Below are 17,711 nucleotides of genomic sequence, written 5' to 3'. Positions count from 1 at the left end.
ATGTTGATGCTCCTAGGCATCACCCCCTCATCTGGGCACCATGGGAGAGCTTGCCCTGAAGGCATGAGGGTTGGAGAACTAAACCCGCCCATAGCCAGCTGCAATTCTCTGGAGAGCAACCAGGATATCACCCGGGAAACACAGCTGGCTCTGGTTGTAGGAGTTGCAAGTGAACCACTCGTGAGGATATGAGCATGGGAGAGCTGGTCCTGCCCCTTGTCTCCCATGCAGTGGCATAGGTGAGGGAGAGAACCCCCTTCCTCAATCCTTGCTACCTACAGCAGGTAGGAGAGCTGGCCCCAAGGTCATCAGAGCAGGAGAGCTGGCCCTGCCCCTCACCTATTACAGCACTCTAGAGAGCCGGCCCTGCATCTCACCTGGGCAGCAAAGGAGAGCTGGTCCTGGATGTAGGGTTTGAGAGTGAGCCGACCCTGAGGGTCTGAGCGTAGGAGAGCTGGCCCTCCCGCTCGTCTCCCATGCAGTGGCATGGTGAGGAAGAGGTTCCCCTTCCTTGCCCCTAGCCTCCTTAATCAGGCAGGAGAACTGAACTGGCCCTGTGGTTATGAAAGCAGGATATCAGGACAAGTACTTTATCTGCTGCAACACTCGGGGAACAGGCCCTGCATCTCACCTGGGCAGTACAGTAGATCTGGCCTTGATGGCATGGATGCAGATGAGCTAGCCACGAGGGCATGAGAGTAGGAGAGTTGGCTCTGACCCTTTCTGACCGTGGCATTGGATGGGCAGCTGAGACAGAGTGGGTGAGCTAACCCCTGTGATATGGATGCAGAAGAAGATCTCTTAGGTCCAAAGGCAGGGCCTTGAATTGGTCTACCCCAACATTTACCCCATCAATTAACATGCTGGGGTGCATGAAGGGATGGCTGGTCTTACAAATCCAAAGCTACAGGATCTCCATGACACAAGGCAACAGCAGGCTATCCAAGAAGAGTGAAGATCCAGTATTGATAGTATAGCAGAGGCTAGACCAGTGACACATTGCAATGAACATTTGCAGGCAAAGAAGTGAGGACAAAAGGACATACTATGGGACACAATGTATCACACTACAGCTTCCACAATGGGATTTTTTTCCTCTGTTGTAGGGGAGGTTGCATGGGTGGAGAGCAGGTTCTAGATAAAGGAGATGAGTTTTATTGGGTTTCAAATGTGAAATTCTCAAAGAACTAATAAAAAGTTGTTTTTTTTTTTTTTTTAAAAAAAAAAGGATCTTAGGGAAGATTTTCACATAATGGAGGTAAAGCAATTACCACACAGATTGGATTAAAATAAGCACTTGTAACCAATATTGTCATCAATTAGAAATAACCATATGTTAGAACAAAGAAAAAAAGCATTTTAATTCAAGAGCAATGTTTTACTTTTAAAATCAGCCATCCTGTCTATACTTGTCTATGCGTAATAGTCTTTTTCAATCCTGTTTCTCTCAAATTTGTTTTCAACCTAGAGATTAAGAGATTAATTCTCCTGCTTAAAGAGTTATCAGCATTCCTCCTATCTATTGATTTATCCTTTGACTTCCTCTCTCCTCCAAGTATTCAAAACCAAACACCACATTGTCAATAGATTTCAATGCTATTTTGGCCATGAGCAGAGGGTTGTACTGGTTTATGGATATAACTCAGAGTCCCTAATCTGTATCCATAGAAGATTTCTCCCCTAGATCTTTGAACTTAAGTAAAATGTTTTGTTTTGTTTCTCAAAGACTATTTATCCAACATGTTATGTTGATAATTGACTCTGCCCATTTGACCTACTATGGTAACAAACCAGAAGATGAAGGTACAGGCAGATTCGATGTCTGCTGAGAGCCGGTTTTCTCACTAATTTGATGTGGGTAAGGGATGAGGAGATGCCTCTGGACTCCTCTGTAAAGATGTTGTCTTAGTCACTGTTCCACTGCCATGAGGAGACACCTCAGCCAGGGCAACTCTTAGGAGAAAGGTTTTAATTGGGGGCTTGCCTACAGTTTCAGAGGTATAGTACAATATCGTCACGTTATGGAGCATGGTGGCATTAGGGCATGTGGTGGAGTAGGACCTGAGAGAAGGACCTGATCCATGGATGAGGAGGGAGGAGGGGTCTAGGCCCAGCATGGGCTTTTGGAGCATTTAAGCACACACACCCCAGTAACACACTTCCTTCAAGGAGGCCACAAGGTCTTAATCTTCTAATCCTTCCCAAATAGTTCCACTCCCAGGTGACTAAGCAAATATATGAGCCTACGTTCTCATGCAAACCACCACACATGCCTACGTTCTCATGCAAACCACCACACATGCTTACGTTCTCATGCAAACCACCACACGTGTTAATTCGGTTCATGAAGGCTCTGCTTTCTGACTTTTGCCACTTCCCAAAGCTTGTTACTCCTCACACCCTTAGAGTATTAAGATCTTACTCCATGTGAAAATGTGTGTGTGTGTGTGTGTGTGTGTGTGTGTGTGTGTGTGTGTAGCATAAATACTCAGGGAATTGCAGAAACCCATCTCTGCTTTCTCAGATGAATTGCTACATGTTGGGGTCTCTGCTCATAGATTTTTTTTCCCCCTGCTCTGTTTTTCTACTTGTCTAATCATCTAATCAACATATGTTTATTAGGAGCCAGTTAGTGAAGTTGGAACTTGTTTGTGGGGACAGACTAGAACAGAAATATAGGTCAGATGTTGATGACGTAATGAAGATTAGTCTTTTGTCTGTTGATAAGTGAATGACACTGTGCTTGCACTTTGATCTTGAGAAGAAAGGAGGGAAGGCGAGAGGGAAGGGAGAATGGGAACCAGAAGAGAGAAAATGTCTATTAAATACATAGATCCTAAGAACCACTAAATGGGCTCAGTCTGCTCGCCCAAATAACATAGGCAGCAGACATGTACTCACTTATGTTAATAGTAGGCTTCAGAGCTTTCAACTACAAAAGAGAATATCAGAAAAAATTGTCAAGGAAATAAAAACTGTATACTGCCTGGCTCATGCTAAACTCTCTTTCTCTCTCTCTCTCTCTCTCTCTCTCTCTCTCTCTCTCTCTCTCTCTCTCTCTCTCTCTCTCTCATGATTTCTCTATGTAACCCCAACCGTCCTGACACCCTCTATGTAGACCTAACTGAACTTGAACTCACAGAGTCATTCACCTTTACCTCCCATGTGCTTGACTTAAAGTCCTATACCAACACACCCAGCTAAACTCTTATTCTTAAAATATTTTTCTTGTCATCCAGAGACTGTCCTACCTTGAGATTCATCCTATAAAAGTCACCAAATCCCAACCTTATTGTGGATGCCAAGAAGTGCTTGCCGAAAGGAGCCTGTTATGGCTGTCTCCTGAGGGGCCCTGCCAGAGCCTTACAGATACAGAGGCAGAGGCTAGCAGCCAACCATTGGACTGAGCGCTGGGTCCCCAATGGAGGAGTTGGAGGGAGGTCTGGAGGAGTTGAAGGGGTTTGCAGTCTCATGGGAAGAACGTTGGCCAACCAGACGCCCCAGGGCTCCCAGGGCTCCCAGGGCTCCCAGGGCTCCCAGGGCTCCCAGGGCTCCCAGGGCTCCCAGGGCTCCCAGGGCTCCCAGGGCTCCCAGGGACTAAGCCATTAACCAAAGAGTACACATGGTTCCTGCTGCAATTGCTGCGGAGGAATGCCTTGTCAGACATCAGTGGAAGGAGAGGTCCTTGGTCCTGTGAAGGCTCGATAGATGCCCCAGTGTGGGGAAATCGAGGGGGGTAGGTGGGAGTGGGTTAGGCAAAGGGGCATCTTCTTGGAGGCAGGGGGAGGGAGGATGGGTTGGGAATTTTCTGGGAGGGGGGAAACCGGGAAAGGGTATAACATTTGAAATGTAAATGAAGAATATATTCAATAAGAAAATAAGATTTACAGAAAAAAAATTTTTTTTCTTCTTGACCTGTTTGGGAAAGAGTCCCTTCCCTTAATTATGTATCTGTCTGTTTTTCTTTATGTCTTAACATTTGCATTCAGTCGGCAGTGGTTGGTGTGAGCTGTGCTGCACATACAAAGACGAGAGGTCAACTTGAAGGAGTTGGTTTGCTCTTCCCACCAAGAAGGGTTCTAGATATCAAACTCAGGCCGTCACCCTCAGCAGCCACTATCTTCCTCTGCTGAGCCATCTTACCAGCCCAACTGTCTGGTTTTCCAAAATGAAATTTTCACAATTAGAGTTTGGGCTTGGGGTTGGGGCTTGGTAGTCTTCTTGGGGAGTACAAGGAAGACTTGATTACTCTGTAAAATTTAGTTAGAAAACAGTCCCCTTTGCCTGACTGTCCAAGCCCAAACCTTCCTGGACCTGAGAATACTTAATGGCTTTTGCATGTAGTTGAAGAAAGACGAGGAAACCATGAGACTCTTTGGTGCTGCTGCCCTGATGCCAATGCTTAAGCTCTGGTGCCAGCACAAACTTCGTTGCCAGTGCTTTCAAAGGAACAGAGCCAAAGGTTGCAGAATCCACAAGTGTTCTCTCCTTGCTGGCTGTGCAAGGTCAGGCCAGATTTGAGGATTCTGGCTGCTTGCCTGAAGCCTTCACATTCCATGTAAATTTCTGCTTCAGGCAGTTGGAGGCCATAGACCTCCTAAACCTCCCTGCTAGGCAGAAAGCAGCAGGGTATCCCAGGGTTCCCCCAGAGTCCTCTTTCAGAGGACTCAAAGAAAGAGACAAGCTGAGTTATCACTTACTCAAAAATCTTGGGAGCAGAATTGCCTCAAATTTGGGAATATTGTATCAACATGTCGAGATATCTTGAGAGTAGAACATAAGTCTAAGCACAGAATTCACTTGTTTTATACAGAACTACGAGTAGGCAGTGAAGTTTATTCAATTTTTCAATGCATCTTTCTTTTGACTGGAACCTATCGAGATCAAATGAGGAATTTGTTGCTTGTTCTGTCCTGCTGGCATTTAAAGAGTGTTGAAACATTCAGGATGTTCAAATCAACAAAATTCGGCCTGTTTTAATTTTCTTGTCTCTGCAGAGGGAGATGATAACTCTAAATTATAGCTCCATCGTCCTGCCCAGCTACTTATGGAAGGAATGTGGGTTATCTGTGCTATAATGAGCTGCCTTTACTGCTGAAGAAAGTTCTGGAAAACTGTTCGCCTCATTGGCAGATGTCCAAAGAGTTCGTAAACAATATTTCATTCTCTCCATTTAAAAGTATTTATAATGTCTTTTGGAATATTCCTCAGAGTGTCTTCATGATCCACAATACAAGTCATGAATATGAAGGTATTTGTAATTAAAGTTTCACTTAATTAAGCAAAAACAATACAATCATCTGAGAAATTTGCATTTCTACAAATAATACTATACTTCCTGCACACATAACATATATATACACACATATATACATGCACATATACATATAATATATTTATTTCTGCTATCTGCCAAAGATCATATGTGCTCCAATAAGCAGCCAATCTGAATTGCCTGGACAGAAGTAGCATTGGGTGGGAGTAAGAAACTGGATTTCTCCTATCAGGATAGTACAATCCAAGTAAGTATTCACTCAAGGTGACCACTGTTATGAACGAACCTTCACTTATTGGGCCACATATGACTTTTGGCAAATAGCAGCAACTATGCCAAAGTTTGTAGTGGGTAAAAGCTGTCCAGCTTCCCAGTTCACTCAGATGGGAAGCAAAGGTACAGGAAAAGGGAGTTTCGAAACTGTGTCACTTATGTGACATTTACCAAACATACATTTGCCAACAAGCTCAAAACAATACACACAAGGTTTAAAATCAAACAAGCAAGCAAGCAAACAAACAGCTCTTTGTCCTCCTAACAACTGTTCCTGACCTTTGGTTTATTTGCAGTGGGCATGAATTTATTCTACAATCAGGATTCTGTTATTATGTATGCGCTGTATATGCACATCCATGTTTATGCATGCACATGTATGTATGTGAAAGACAGAGGGTATCTTGGGCATCTTTGCTGTCAATAAATGATATTTCTTTTCTTCCTTTATTTTTGTCATTGTTGAGTGTATTGGTTAGTTTTATTTCAATTTGACAAAAGCTAGAGTCATCAGAGAGGAGGAAGCCACAATTAAGAAACTGCTTTCATAAGATCAGGCTATAGGTAAGCTTGTAGGGCAGTTTTTTTACTTTTGTGGTTGATAAAAATGGGCCCAACACATTATGAGTGGTGCCATCCCTAGGCTGGTGGTCCTGAGTCTTATAAGAAATAAAGCCAAGCAAGCCCTGGTGAGCAAGCCCTGGTGAGCAAGCCAGTCTGTAGCACTCCTCCATGGCCTCTGTGCTAGCTCCTGCCTCCAAGCTTCTGCCCTGCTTGAGTTCCTGTCCCAACTTCCTTGGATAATGAACTGTGATGTGGAAGTACAAGCCAAATAACCCTTTCCTCTCCCAAGTTGCTTTGGTCATGATGTTTCATCACAACAATAGTAACCCTAACTAAGACATCAAGGCAGAGTTTTATTATCTACCCTAGGCTAGACTTACACTTACTCCATAACTCAAACTAGCTTCAAGTTGGGCAGTTTCCCATCTCAGCCTCACTTGTGCAGGTTTATAGGCATGAATCATCATGGTTGACTAGTCCTCACATTCCTTATTAACATTCATGGACACTGTGATATCAAGCATTTTGAGATTGCTATGCTATCGGTAGAGTATGATTCTTCCATTTTGTAGCTACTAGAAAAAATTATAATGAGCTTTTAAAAAAATAATTTCTTCAAAGAAACATTTCTTTCTTCTTTCTTTTTTTCTTTGATATATTTTTTATTTACATTTCAAATGATTTCCCCTTTTCTGGCCCCCCACTCCCCGAAAGTCCCATAAGCCCTCTTCTGTCCCCCTGTTCTCCCATCCACCCCTTCCCACTTCCCTGTTCTGGTTTTGCCCTATACTGCTACACTGAGTCTTTCCAGAACCAGGCCACTCCTCCGTTCTTCTTGTACATCATTTGATGTGTGGATTATGTTTTGGGTATTCCAATTTTTCTAGGCTAATATCCACTTATCAGTGAGTGCATACTATGATTGATCTTTTGAGACTGGGTTACCTCACTTCGTATGATGTTCTCCAGCTCCATCCATTTGTCTAAGAATTTCGTGAATTCATTGTTTCTAATGGCTTACTCCATTGTGTAAGTATACCACATTTTTTGTATCCATTCTTCCGTTGAGGGATACCTGAGTTCTTTCCAGCTTCTGGCTATTATAAATAGGGATGCTATGAACATAGTGGAGTACATATCCTTATTACCTGCTGGGGAATCCTCTGGGTATATGCCCAGGAGTGGTATAGAAGGATCTTTTGGAAGTGACGTGCCCAGTTTTCTGAGGAACCGCCAGACTAATTCCCAGAGTGGTTGTACCAATTTGCAACCCCATCAGCAGTGGAGGAGTGTTCCTCTTTCTCCACATCCTCACCAACACCTGCTGTCTCCTGAGATTTAATCTTAGCCATTCTGACTGGTGTAAGGTGAAATCTCAGGGTTGTTTTGATTTGCATTTCTCTAATGACTAATGAAGTTGAACATTTTTTAAGATGCTTCTCTGTCATCCGAAGTCAAAGAAATATTTCTTTAGAATTTAAGTAGAGTGTGTGGTAAAGAATTAGTACACCTTCTGAAAACTCTGCATTCAGAGTTAGTAATCTAGCTAGCTAACATAATTCAGAGTCAACTACATGGATAGCTACAATGTTCCTGTTTTTTTCCTTTGTTTTTCTTTATTTTGCATTTGGTATGTCCAAATAAAGCCTACTATCTTCTTACCCCCTGTCACTTTGAAATCCTCCCCCAACCCAAGTTTGTTGACTAGTATTGCTTTCTGGACCACTTAAGCTTTAAGTCTTGGACTAAGTTTTAATATTTATATGTGCAGTTCACACATAGACATTTAAATAGCCACAAGTCTTCCATTTTATGATGCCCAAATCTATAACTGAAACCTCTAGAGTAGACAGTATAGAGAAAAGGCCTAAAGGGAGACTCACAGGTAGATTTGAAAGTGTCCCAGTCTCCATGTGGGTTCCCCAACAACTGGAGCAAAGGCTATCCCCAAAGCTATAGCCCGACTATGGTATCTATTCTCCAATAGGGCTGCCTTGTCTGGATCAGTGAGAAAGGATGCACTTAAATCCTCCAGGGACTTGATGGACCAGGGTAGGGGAATACCTAAAAGTGCAGTATTTTAGGGATATTCCTAAAAATGCAACAATAGCATTCATGTCTTGGCAATAAACAATAGCTCTCTAGTTGGACTTAAGACCCACTCAGCAGAAAAAAAAGTATGCTTGGTACTGGAAAACAATAAACTACCTGGGGCTACTGAGGTTATGCACCTTAGAGGAGAACCTACTATCACTATTTTACTAAACCAGAATACTTCCTAACTGCCTTCTAACTATTTATTCTTACATCTAAGGCAAGTTTAGTTCCCAATAAAACAAGCTTCTCTTTCAACAGGCAGAAGCTATTGTAGAAAACCACAACTGGTCAAAATTCTGAGAATTATGAGATGTCTAACCTCAATGAATACATCTACAATACAACTTCTCTACCTAGGGCTCAAGGAGCATCGCACAAGAGGGGCAGAAAGATTGTTAAGAGCGGGAGAACTAGGGAATCTCCCATGAAGTTGTGTCTCCTAGAAATATCAGGGAACTATCACCTGTGCTAACTCAACAAAATGACTACTTAACCAAGACCTGAAAAAGGACAATATCAATAGAAAAGCTAACAGAGAAGGGGGAAAACTCACCCCTGGGCAGTACCTCTAGACAAAGAACCACGGGCAACTGAGGATGCTGAGAATTGGGCCAGTTGTCTTTCCCAGGGGCTCGCCCCCTAATTGGTTATCAAGTACCAAATGTGAACACTGAAACCATGTACATGTAACACTGAATGTACTCAGCGGAGAGAGAGAGAAACAATAACTATTAAAGAAGAAGAAGAAGAAGCCAGGAGTTTGGGAGGAGGCATGGGGAGTTGGAGGGGAAAAAGGGAAATAAAGAATGCTTTAATCACTTAAGAAAGAAAGGAAGGAAGGAAAGAAAGAAGGGAGAAAGAAAGAAGGGAAAAGAAAGAAAGAAAGAAAGAAAGAAAGAAAGAAAGAAAGAAAGAAAGAAAGAAAGAAAGGAAGAAAGAATGTGTCTCACTTGCCTTTAATTCCAGCTGCATGGCTCACAACTAGCTCTGAGCTCTGTGGAGCCTCACTTGGCTCACTGTACATGTGAGGAGAATATTGTCTTACTTTGTACTAAGGAAGGAAAAAGAAATGGCTGCTGAACATATAGCCTCAACTCTGCTACACCAGCCATCTATGAGTAGTCACATCCTCCCAGTATAATGTAATTACCATTTTTAAAGATTTATCTACTTCTGTTTTGTGTGTATGAGTGTTCTGCTTGTGTGCTAAGTGTACCATCTACATCTATATCCACTGTCTGCAAAGGCCAGAAGAAAGCATCACAGACCCCATTCCTACCCCTGACCCCCTTAACTGGAATTATATATTGTCATCAGACCCCATGTGGGTGCTAGAATCCAACCTGGGTCCTCTGCAAGAGTAGCAAATGTTCTTAACCAATGAGCAATCCCTCCAGCCCTTCATATTACCATTTTTAAACCTTGACTTGTCAAATAATTTTCTGATGTGTTATTTATTCTCTTTTAGATTGATTTAATCCAGCACATGTATACATATGTGGCTATAAAATGCTGTAAAAACCAAAATGAATATGACCTAATCCCTGGTCATAAATAAGTACTTGTCTTTTAATAGAGATACAGACATACACAATACAATGGACTAAGAGTCAAAACTATAAAGGCATCTACAATTGCCAATCGAGTATGAGGAGCACAGTTTCTTGATAATCGGGACTATGCCTAGTTTGTAATTTTCATAATACAAGGTACCTGTGGAGAGGTGAGGGGTCCTGCACAAGTTAAAGACTTAGCGACTGTGGTGCTTGGATATGCTTAACCCAGGAAATGGCACTATTTGAAGGTGTGGCCTTGTTGGAGTTCAAACCACCACGATATTTGATAAGTGAACGTAAGAGAAGAGGAAGCTAAAATGGAAAAGATGAACAGACAGGATCCTAAGTATTCTGAAATAAACAGAGGTGTGTTTAGAGAAACCATAGATGGGGGTGTGGCCTTTTCATAATTAATTGTCAAATAAAACGAATGTGAACAACTAGATGACAGCTTCCAGTGTGTGCACAGAAAATATAACGTGGCACGATCACAAAGATTATTGTGACAACAGCCCGTCTGTCATCCATGAAGTGGTAAAACCATGTAGGTAAAAGCCTATGCACAAAACAAAACGTGCTTTTAAATTACGTGATAAAATTATATTCTCCAAGTATGTTTTTTTTTTTCGTACAAAGTTTTGGCATTTACAACTTTGACTTTTTATCTAACATATTTAGTTACAGTGTTAAATTTTGGTCAGTGGGAGAATTTAACAGCTTCAAAAAGTTATAAATTACTATTAGGTACAGTGAGATATGGGTTTTTTTTTCCTCATAAACATACTTTCTCTGTCTCTTTGCCTCTTTGTCTCTGTGTCTCTGTTTCTGTCTCTCTCTCTTCTTTTCTCTCTTTCTAGCTTCTCACTCATTATGTAGCTCACACTAGCCCCATACTCACACTCTTGCTGCCTCGGCTGCTCAGTGTTGGGATTGCAAGTGTGCACCGCTGTGTAAGGCCTAAGAAGCTCTTCTCACAGGAAAAGTTTAGTCTTTTATTGATCTGCTAAAAGTTTGTATTCAGTGGTGAGAGAGCATTGCAATCTCTTGAGGCAAGTTCTCATATGATATTTTGTGAACAGGTCAAAATCTGTTCAAAGATCCTGCCTGCTCACTTACATTAGTTTCCTGCTGTTGCTGTTACCAAGTGTGCTGAATTTAGCGTTTAAAATGACTTGAATTTCTACCTGACTTCGGAGGTCAGAAGAATGAAATCAGTTTCACTGTGCTAAACTCAAGGTCTTTCCACACTGTGCTCTTTCTGGGTCATTGAGGGAGTCATCATTCCAACTCCTACTTCTGTCTTCACAGTCACTTCCTGGTTGATCTTCCCTCAGACTGCTGTGAAGGGCTGTTAGGATTGATTACATTGGGCCCAAGTCACCAGGAATGCATAATAATCTGCCCATTTTGTAATCCTAAATATAATGTCAATCAACTTCCGTTTTACCATAGAAATGAATAGATTTACAGGTTTTTGAGATCCACATGTGTTCATGTTTTCAGCCTATCACATTTGCTTAGCATGTGGTATTAGCATGTGGTAGTTAGAAAAGAAGACAATTTAGGTTAGTGAGGAGTAAATACAATATCCATGTGAATAGGTGTAGGGCCAACTGCCACTTTAAAAAATATTTCTTTCAGTAGACTTTGTACATCTGCAAAATCCACTTGCTTTGTCCAATACACATTTGTCCTGCATGCAGTCAGTGCTCAGCAGTCCTGCCTACACATGCTCAAACAGCTCTGCAGTGGATGCAGTCAGTGCTCAACAGTCCTGCCTACGCATGCTCAAACAGAGCTCTTCTGTGGAAGCCTATTCACTGCCCCTGACATTTCACCTCTCCCTGCTTTGTGTGTTTATCATCTCAATCAATGACACTTCACAAGTCAGAAATCCTGCTACTTGGTGTATAAAGTGCATTTTCAGGAGCTTGCTAATACCTAAGATGTTAAAGATATAGAAATTCAACAAGCATGTATTTAACTTAATATGGAATCATCTTTAGATTAAAAATAAAGTATGAGGTAATTTTTAGGAAAGTCATGCAGTGGATGTATTATTAACCTCTAGTAAGTCCAACTTATGAACTCAGTAAAGAATACAAAATACAACATATGCATTAAAAATTACTGGGAAAGAGGAAGGGGGAAGGGGAAAGGGGAAAGGTTGACTTTCTGGATAAGACTCAAAAGACACTGATGAAATTCCAACCATACAGAAACCGATCCTCTACCTTTTCAGACTCTCCAATCCCGTTTTATAAGTTCTGAAGGGGTGTCTGGCAGCGGGAGACACATATTAATCAAACTTTGTAGAAATGACTCAGTGAGAATGTGAAATTGCTAATTCACAAAGAGAAATGCAATAGTCACAAAAGCAAAGTAATTCAGTTAGCATTATCTGCACAGTTATTGTTTTAGGCAGATAGTAAGGGAAGACAAATTGTAATCTTAAGGTCACCTAAAGAACATGATTTCTGAAGAAAGGCAGTTACATAACTTGGACTTTGTCTAGGATCAGGTTACGGTACCCTAACAATGACCTTTCTGAGGGCACAATCACACTGAAGACTCATAGGCTATGTCTCCAATTTTGGGTACTCCAATTTTGTAGCATCTTTTGTACTTCAATCACTATCTAGTACCTTCTCCCTTCATTTGTGAGACAAGGTCTCAGTTTGTATCTGAGGTTGGTTTTAAACTCATGGCAGTCTTCCTGCTTCTGTCTCTCGAGGGTTGATGTTTACAGGCATGAGCCACCATGGTGCTTCTAGCTTTTTCCCCCATTTTCATTAACACCATGCTTCAAGTAATGAAAAGAATGCATCAAGTTGACTTATTGAAAAACATTCTTTTCATCAGAAAATCCTTCTTATCTTTATCCTCAGATTAGATAAGGGAGTACCAAAATGTGCCCAAAATGATTATTGGATGCCAAACATATTCCTGCGTACTTTTGTTATGTAACAGCACCTTACTTCTTCCTGAAAACAAGATCATCCCTGGTTGCTAGAACTCTTTTCTTCTTCTCCAAGATGGCGGAGCTGAGGAGGGATCTGAGCAAGCGGAGTGAAGACCTGGTCCTGTAGACGGGAAAGAGTCTGGATGCAGTCACATAATACATTCTCAAAGGCCCTGCAGGACCACCATGGCTTATGATGACTCCATGAAAAAAGAAGATTGCTTTGATGGTCACAGCTGGTGATCAAAGCTTTGAGGACATAGGACTTGCAGCTGGCCGAAGCCAAGGAGAAAAGAAGCAGTTTTACAAAGATTTCTTAAGGGAAGAGGAAGAAGTTGCTGCACAGGTTAGAAGTTCTTCCAAGAAGAAATCAAAGAACATTGATTTGTTCTTCGTGGGGACATTCACGCACAAGAAGAAGAGGAAGCACTCCCCTAATGATAACTACTATAGAGGACAGATGTTCTTGTTCTGAGTACTGATAAACCTGTGTGAAGGAGGAGAAAGGAGGAGGGCTGGTGTTTTGGAAGATTCAGCAGAGAAGAACAGTCTTCATTTGTCATACACAAGACATTATGACTTTGGAATCATCACAGAAGAAAAAGAAGAAATCTAGCCCACAGTCTCCTGACACAGCAATGGACCTGTTGAAATTGGTCATCTCCCCGCTGGCAGCAGGTGCCAAGTCCTCTAAGAAGGCAGGAGAGAAATCCTCCAGTTCTTCAAGCCATTCAGAGAGCAGAAAGGAGCACCACCAAAGAGCAATGGCAGCAGTGGGGAGCTCTCCCTGGATGACAGCAAGGCCCACAAACCCAAAAAATGGAGCCACTCTGTGAACAGAGACACTGACTCCTCATGAGCCTGATGGCTTTAAGATGGAACGTATTCTTTCACCAAGGGAGAAGGGAAGCAGCTCAGTGGAAGAGGAGGCTTTCCAGTACCCTGTCCAACAGGCTTCTCTGAAGAATCTCTCTAAGAAACTAGCTCGGGATGAGCAAGGTGCTTTACTCCTAGGACATGAGCTACAGAGCATCCTGAAAACTCCTGGAAGAAGCACAAGCCGTCCTCAGACTCACACTCCTTTCCTGGCCCAGAAGGCCGTGGGTTAGATGCCTTCCAGCTTCCAGAACCCCACAGTGCCAATCTTGATATCACAGGGCTTGACCCAATTCTAGTAGAGTCAGAATTGTCCTCAACTGGGGAGCTGGAGGCCAGGGAGCTGGTGATAGGTGACTCTTACAGGGAGATGAGGGAGGAGGAGGAAGAAGAGGAGGGGGAGGAGAAGGTGGAGGAGGGGAGAAGGAGGAGGAGGGGAAGAAGAGGAGGGGGAGGAGGAGGAGGAGGAGGAGGAAGAAGAAGAGGAAGACGAGGAAGAAAAAGAAGAAGAAGAAGAAGAAGAAGAAGAAGAAGAAGAAGAAGAAGAAGAAGAAGAAGAAGAAGAACTAGAAGAAGAAGAAGAAAGAGCAAGAAGAAGAAGAAGAAGAAGAAGAAGAAGAAGAAGAAGAAGAAGAAGAAGAAGAAGAAGAAGAAGAAGAAGAAGAGAGCAAGAAGAAGAAGAAAGAGCAAGAAGAAGGAGGACAAGGACACAAAGAGAAGACACAAGGAGAAGCGGCACTCCTGGACCAAGAGAAGCTCTGCCAGAGAGCATGGCACTGCTTGGGAGCACGGCATGACACCAGTCCCTGCCTCCAGTATTCTCACCCTGCCACTTTCTGCTCTACGCACAGATGGACATGGGGAGAAGAAAAAGAAAAGGGAAGAGAAGGACGGGGGGTGGGGTGGGGTGAGGGGGAAGAAAAGCCAAAAAGGAAGAACATGTCTGCCTACCAGGTATTCTGTAAGGAGTAACGCATAACCAACCATTGTAGCTGACCATCCAAGCATAGATTTTGGAGAAGCAGTTTCCAGTAAAAGACAAACTGATCTGGAAGCAAAAGGTTCAGTCTCTGCAGCACAAACAGAAGGAAGCTGAAGTCACAACTGTGTAAAGAAAAGCATCCAGTGCAGAAGGTTCTGTAAAAGTCGGAGCTTCTTCTGTGGGAACACTGTCACCCCAAAAGAAGTCCCCACTGGCCACAATGCCTTTGCCAGCCTCACCAGCCAAAGCCCATGAAACAGAGCCCACGGATGTGACTACTCACCTCTAGGTGTTGGGAGAGCCCCCAGCCTCACTGGACACCACCCGCAGGAGACAGAGGGCATGGTAGCAGTGTCCAGTGGCTTGTCAGTGCTCCTGGATCCCATTAGCTGTGCTCTTGGCCCATGGCATGCCTGACCACACAACTACCTGAACTGAATGGCTGTCCTAACCAGGTCGTGTCGAACATGCTGGACAACACTGCATACATCATTCCTGGACTGAGATCTCCAAGAAGCCTGGGACAGAAGACTGTCTACCCCTTCCCTAGTTTATATATATATGACTGTTCCAGATCCTCCACTGACCTCTGGCTGTAGGTTTTACATTTTTATATCTATATAAATTATGTATATATAGATGTACATATATAATGTGCAGTATATACATAGGATTATAATTACTTTCCTTTTAGTAATTTTATGAAATGGCAAAAGTTTAACTAAAAGGAAACTTTGGCATGAACATGGGCTTGGAATTATTTTTTTGTGAAAAAAATTCTGCTTTAAAAATCAGTATAGTCTGGGCAGTGGTGGCACATGCCTTTAATCCCAGCACATGGGAGGCAGAGGCAGGTGGATTTCTGAGTTTGAAACCAGCCTGTCTACAGAAGTGAGTTCCAGGACAGCCAGGGCTACACATAGAAACCCTGTCTCGAAAAACTAACAAAACAAAACAAAGCAAAAAAAAAAAAAAAAAAAAACCCAAAACAACAACAACAACAAAAATCCACAAAAAAAAATCAGCGTAATTTGAGGACTAGGGGCTTATTCTGGATACCATGTATATCTGCTTATAGACTGCTAAAATGTGATATTTTTTCCAAGCTTGGGTTTACCTCCAGACCTATCACTGACCATTTGCCTTACCTATCTTATAATCAGAAATGTAGTAAAGATCATGGTCAGCTGACTACAAATTTTTCGACATGGAGTAACCTGGGAGGAGGTGGCACTTAGGTGTACTGAGTAGGGGACTCACTCCAATTCCTACTTATGGAGAGCTTTGGGAGCCTCTTGGCAGGAATCTGACCTTAGATTGTGACAAGGAAGTAAGCTCAGGCATGAATCTAATTTTAGGCTATAACAAAGAAGTAGGCTTCAGGCATGAATATGACTTTGGGCTAGGACAGGGAGGTAGGCTAAGATATCTTGGTCACCTGACAAGCCCTTAGAAACAGTGGTCATAGGACTTTGTTTATTACCTTGTTTGTTCCTTGACTATTTGTGTTTATTGTCTTGCTTGTTTCTTAACCTAGAACTGACCTTATTACTTGCATGTAATTAAGATGATATAAAAGCAGTTTGGGGAAAAAAATAAACCTGCCTCAGCCTCAGAACTGGCTGGGGTCATGCTACAATGTTGTCTAATTGTCTTTTTTCTTTTTAGTCCTCACTTCTGCACTGGAGAACCTGTTGACTGACTGAGCTGGCTTGGTCACCTACTAAAGATGTATCTGTGAGTCCAGTTTAATTGTAATCATGGTACCACAGAGTCATCGGTACCATCTATATCCTCAGTTGTGCAATTCTTGGCAGCAGAGGAATAAATACCTTGGAGAAATCAAGGCTGTCAGTGCCACCTGTTGAACCTGCTTGTCTGGCCAGCAAGACTTGGTATATAAAAACCAAAGCTGCTGTCTTCCACTAACAGTATTGCTTGCCCACCAAATCCTGAGAGATTCTGTGGCTTAGCTGCTTGGTGGTTCTTGGTTCACCTCTGGTTCCCTTGGTGGGTACATTGTGCTCTGTATTCCACACCGAGCTGGATCACGAAGAAGTCCTTGGTTCTCAGGAGGGTTATCTATATGTGCGTGTGAGTGTATATTTTAATTGTGTGTGTTTAACTCTGTAGAATTTCTTAGATTTTAATTTATCCTGTAAATTTCTGTATATATATTTTAATAACAAGCCTCGACCAGTAGGAGGAGCATGTGGAGCATACAGATTTGTCATTTCTTAATGTCTGTCTAAAAGCTCCAAGTTGTCCATATGTTAAGGTGTTATGACTCAGAAAGGAACTTCATGGCCCTCAATAGTGTTAGGAAAGTGAAACAGAATGTCACCATTCCTAACTGCCCTTATTACCAAAGAACCAGACATGCTTCCCCACTAGAGAGAAGATAGCTGAATACTCCAGGGTTGTTTGGAAACTTGGTGAGAGATTCCCTTCTCTCCCAAAACCAAGCTGAGTTAATCATGCCTTCTTCCTCTGTCCTGGATGGAACAGGGCGGCATCATGGTAAACCTTTGGGGACCAGGCATCAACTGGCATCCTAGGTAACCCCTTCCCATAGCCCGACTGCTATCTCAGCTGAGCTTCTCACAGGCGTTCTGGAGGTTATAGCCCTATCTCAGCTCAGAGCAGTTTTGAGATTTAATCTGAGAAATGGAACAGGAATATGTGGGAACTGAAATCAAGCAGAGCAGAAATTTAAATTTGAGTTAGCATGTCAGAACCTCCATTGAACATGCAGAAGTTTCCTGTGAGAAACAGGGTATCAGACGAGGCCAGGGAAGACATATACAGGAAGCAGCCAGTCCGCCACTGCCCTTGCTACAGACAGTAGTGAACTCCTGAGGAGAACTGTTTTTTTCATGCTTGTTTTCCTCTGAAGCCTAGCCCTGTTGAATTTGTAGTAAAGATTTGTACACATTTATATAATAATCTGTACCTTGTGGTATTTGGTACTATTAGACGAAAAACTTGGCATTCAGGCCTTCTTGCTGTTTTTATATCATTGTTCTATTTTGTTTTTTAAAATAAATCCTAGTGGTTTGATTAAAAAAAGAAAAAGAAAGAGAAAGAGAAAGGAAGGAAGGAAGGAAGGAAGGAAGGAAGGAAGGA

The 17,711-nt window shown here is 42.4% G+C and overlaps 1 pseudogene; it reads left to right on the top strand.

Annotated features, from left to right (window-relative positions):
• Positions 1–12,913: 12,913 nt before the first annotated feature.
• On the top strand, positions 12,914–15,184 carry LOC127691897 (HMG domain-containing protein 4-like; annotated as a pseudogene).
• Positions 15,185–17,711: the final 2,527 nt, after the last annotated feature.

Source organism: Apodemus sylvaticus, chromosome 9 (genome assembly GCF_947179515.1).
Source record: "Apodemus sylvaticus chromosome 9, mApoSyl1.1, whole genome shotgun sequence".
In the NCBI taxonomy this organism is placed as follows: domain Eukaryota; kingdom Metazoa; phylum Chordata; class Mammalia; order Rodentia; family Muridae; genus Apodemus; species Apodemus sylvaticus.
Note: the sequence above shows the minus strand (reverse complement) of the source record. Positions and strands in the feature narration are given on the sequence as shown.